This window comes from Xiphias gladius, chromosome 3 (genome assembly GCF_016859285.1).
Source record: "Xiphias gladius isolate SHS-SW01 ecotype Sanya breed wild chromosome 3, ASM1685928v1, whole genome shotgun sequence".
NCBI classification, from domain to species: Eukaryota; Metazoa; Chordata; class Actinopteri; order Istiophoriformes; family Xiphiidae; genus Xiphias; species Xiphias gladius.
The window spans coordinates 7,128,010-7,132,965 of NC_053402.1; positions in this window are offsets into that span (position 1 = coordinate 7,128,010).

Consider the following 4,956-nt stretch of genomic DNA (forward strand, 5'->3'; position numbering starts at 1 on the left):
ATGGACCTTTAGCGCCACCATTTCTAATCTCTATTCACCGACGAACCCTCCACCTCAGGGGTGACTGTCAAAGAAGGAACTAATTTAACATTACCACCACATTTCATTTGGGGTTGAGTCAGGGAAAGAAGTTCAGTCATTTCAATCAAGTTCTGTCAGATTTAAAGTGATTTTATGCATGAGATCTCTACTACCACCACATTAAAATAGAAAACTATATGCAATCATGGTCTTTTGTTTTTCTGAAACCCATTTGGCCTCCTGCTCCTTCTTCTTAACCCTCTGTAAAACTAGAGCTGCACGACAGATGCTGTTTTGTTTGCTCCTAAGCACCCAACTAAACAGAGAACAATATAACACTGTGTTTTCTCAGCTGACTAAATATATTTCCAAACCCTGTTTACTTTTCTTCTCTTGAGAATGAGAAAACAATCATATAATACACAAATTCAGAGTAAATTTCAATTCATCCAAATGTACATGAAGATTGCCAGAAATAAACTGCCAGAAATAATAGTAATACTACTAGTAATAAATACTATCAAGACAAACCCAAGGAATTAGGCTACACTTGTGTATTTGAGAAAACTATTTTGCATATGTGAGATGCCAACACGCTTCCCTCCTTCTATCCTAAATGCATTTCACTCGTCACCGCTTTGACTGCAATTTATATACACAACCAGGTGGTGTGCTGCATTTACACTCTCCTGTGTTTAGCGCCATCTTCCATCCGTCAATGGCCACTCTTTTGCTTCCCAGGCTTCATTCACAGTCGGGCCTCAGCAGAATGGGGGAATGGGGCTCTATGAAACAAAGACTGAAGCACCTCTGGAGATGGAAGGAGGGCTTAAAGAGGCACTTGATATCAGCCCACTGTGTAACCACCACACACACAGACATACGTGGGCACACACAAGCGAACACACACTACAAAAAACATATATGTGTGCACACACTTGCACAGACAAACAACTCAGATTCCAAATGTATTAAACTCTCTGCTTTTGACATCAACACCTTTAAAGCCCCCCCCCCCCCCACACTCACTCATTCACTCTCTCCCAAACTGCCTCTCCATTTTTCTCTGTCTTTCAATGCACATGGTTCAAAAGCTGTATTTCTGGCTTTCTAGATTGGAGCAAAAAGGCTCTTCTTATGCATCCTGGAGAAGCCCCACTAGAGAGGCCTCCATCCTACCCTGGATAGCAGAGTGCACACAGACAGAGTTGGTTCTCTTTTTTCTCATTACCATTTCCACACAGGCTTAAGCCACTTGGCTTTTGGATGGTGTGTACTATACCCCCCCACACACACACACATGCACACACACACACACACACACACAGACATTGCATTCTCAAGGTCCGATCTAAATGATCAGTAAGACAATCAGCTCATAAACCAGCTGTTTTCAATGTCACGTACACTGCTGGGTTCAGACGATACCAGAGTGGATGGATCTCACTGGAGTCTGTGCCATCCGGTTTTCAGCCTCCAGGTTTTAATGGGGACAAGAGGACATCAAGCACAGTTTAACAGACACTAAAAGCAACTCGAAATTGTATATGACATTTAAATGTGACTTCAAAGATAAAGTTTAAAATTAAAGGGTATTTCAAGTATGTTTAAACCTGGGTCCTATTTCCCCACCTTTTTGGGTCTAAATTAATAGGGACAAAAAATTTTGGAATCGGTTCAATATTGAGCTAGAACACTATAACCAGCAACCGCAGTTATCCTGCCATGCTTGCATGTGTACTAATGCCAGGTCAACAAATCAATTTTAGCTCATAACTTTACCTCTACTCTGTCTGCAGTAGTTCTCTCCGCTCTTGGAACAGCAGTTTTCTTCAGGCAGAAGTTCTTTGGTGAAGGATTTCTTCTCCTATTTGACTGGCAGTAGTCATCCTGGTCAAAACAGACACTGCCAACATGATGGTCTAGAAGGCAAAACAAATTTAGTGTGTCCCTGTCCCCCAAAGATAGTCTGTGAAAGATTCGGAAAGTTTGGTGCATCATTGCCACAATTCAAAAATCTGAAAACATTAACCCTTATTTGTTTTTGGAATCTTTTAGATAACAGCAAGATACACTTTCTGTACTCCAACTCTGTAACATTAGTCCACTTTTCCCCGGACAGCCCTCTCTAATTCTAACTCACATTTACACTGTTGTCTTCCTGCAACAACCCCCCCCCCCCAAGCTCTTAGAGCTGTTGTCTTCCTACACTGTTGTCTTCCTGCAACACCCCCCCCCCGGCGAGATTTCAGAGTGAGACTTCTCCTCTGACCGAGACTTCTGTTACATGTTGACAAACATCTATCTCTGTAGGAATCCTATCCATAATGTTGTCAGACACTTATTTTAACAATGTGAGCCTGTCAGTGGCAAAAACACGCTCTTAGTAGACTTCAACACGGACAAATGCCCCTTTGGATTACATTGCAGCCGTTTTGTGGATGCCGGTTATAGCGTTCTCACTTAATACTGAGAACCAGAATTATCCTTTAAGATTTCCATTAAATCAAACTCAGTTTTTGATAGTAATTATGATCAACATTTTTTTCTGCAATAACCATTCAATGTATTTACGGTCAGTAATTACCTCTCCATATAGTATTTTATTATTATTAGTCTGCCATTCTCACACTGGATTCAAATTGCCTACTTCACAAGACAGATCCAGAGGAAATGGTGTAATCCACTGTTACTGGTGGTAATTGTATTTTACTAATATCAGTCTCACTGTTTACTGTTCACTCAATCAACACTTTATCAGAGCTGTATTAAATTACTGCTAATGCATCTCCAACTGCTGCTGCAACAGTGAACATTCAACTGGCGAAACACAGGGTGACTTTTATTGTGAAGAAATCACAGGAAATGCAATGTTTTTGTCAAGGAGAACGGAAATCTTAGGGATTACATCTTTGATAGTTCAAAAAAACAGGCACAATCTGGGATTTAGGTTCGTTGTTGATCTTAATTAATTTAAAAAATATTTTTTTTAAATCAGTCAGGATGATAAAGTTGCTGAAATTAGCTTATTCCATATATATTGGTATCTATGTACAGTTAAGTTCATAAGTATTTGGACAGTGACACCATTTTCATATTTTTGCCTCTATACAGCACCACAATTGATTTGAAATGAAGCCATCAAGTTGTGATTGTGTAGACTTTCAGCTTTAATTCAAAAGGTTTAACAAAATATTGCATTAACCATTTAGAGATGACATCCATTTTTATACATAGTCCCTCATTTTCAGAGGCCCAAATGTAATTGGACATATCAACATAATTATAAATTTAATAATTATGTTTAATACTTGGAGGAAAATACTTTGCAGTCACTGACTGCCTGAAGTCTGGAACCCATGGACATCACCAAATGCCGAGTATCCTCCCTTGAGATGCTTTGCCAGGCCGTTACTGCAGCCGCCCTCAGTTGGTGCTTGTTTGTGGCTCTTTTTGCCCTCAGTTTTGTATTCAGGTAGTGAAAAGCATGCTCAATTGGGTTGAGGTCAGTTGACTGACTTGGCCATTGAAGAATATTCCATTCCTTTGCCTAGAAAAGCTCTTGGTTTGCTTTCACAGTATTATTTAGGTCATTATCCATTTGTACTGTGAAGCACCATACTATCAGTTTTGCAGCATTTAGCTGAATCTGAGCAGATAGTATAGCCCTGTACACTTCTATCAACAGTTGCATCATCAATAAACACCAGTGACCCAGTTCCATTGGCAGCCATACATGCCCATGTAGTAACACTGCCTCCACCGTGTTTGACATATCATGTGGTACGCTTTAGATCATGAGCTGTTCCTTTCCTTCTCCATACTCTTTTCTTGAAATCATTCTGGTACAAGTTCATCTTGGTTTCATCTGTCCAAAGAATCTGGTTCCAGAACTGGGCAGGCTTTTTTAGATGTTTTCTGGCAAAGTCTAATCTGGCCTTTCTGTTCTTGAGTGTTACCTGTGGTTTGCACATTTTGGTAAACATGTATTGACATTCATGAAGATTTCTCTTGATTGTAGACTTTGACAATGATATGCCTACCTCCTCAAGAGTGTTCTTGACCTGGCTAGATATACTGAAGGGTTTTTCCTCATCATGGAAAGAATACTGAGATCATCCACTTTAGTTGTCTTCCGTGGTCTTCCAGCCCTTTTGGTGTTGATGAGCTCGCCAGTGCATTCCTTCTTTTAAACAATGTACCAAATGGTTGATTTGGCCTCTCCTAAAGTTTCTGCTATCTGCCTGATAGGTTTGTTTTGTTTTATCAGCCTAATGATGGCCTCCTTCATTTGCATCAACACTTCTTCGGACCGCATATAAGGAGTTCCCATGAACAGCTACCAAATGCAAATTCAACACATGGAATCAACTCCAGACCTTTTATCTGCCTAATTTGTAATGAAATAACAGGGAACAGGCCACACCTGGCCATGAAACAGATCAACTGTCATTTGTCCAAATATTTTTGAGCCTCTAAAAATGAGGGACTATGTATAAAAATGGCTGTAATTCCTAAATGGTTAATGTGATATTTTTGTTAAACCCCTTGAAATAAGGCTGAAAGTCTAAACTTCCAACAAATCTTAATTCCTTCATTTCAAATTCATTGTGGTGCTGTACAGAGGCAAACTTACGAAAATTGTGTCACTGTCCAAATACTTATGAACCTACCTGTATATGTCGGCCAATAAGTAACAAGATATTGCAGTACAGACATGTCAAACTGGATTTCAGATATCTTAGAAACAGTGTCACCATTACATAATTTGTCCATCAGAGAGCACGGGCTACTTGATTTTTGCACTGTAAATGTCCCGCTCAGTACGTATGTTGGTCACAATTTAAAAAACGCACAAATTTAGGGGATCTGTATCATGATTGTTTGTTAAAAAAAAAAAAGTACTATCGATCAATATATCATTATCATATTTTT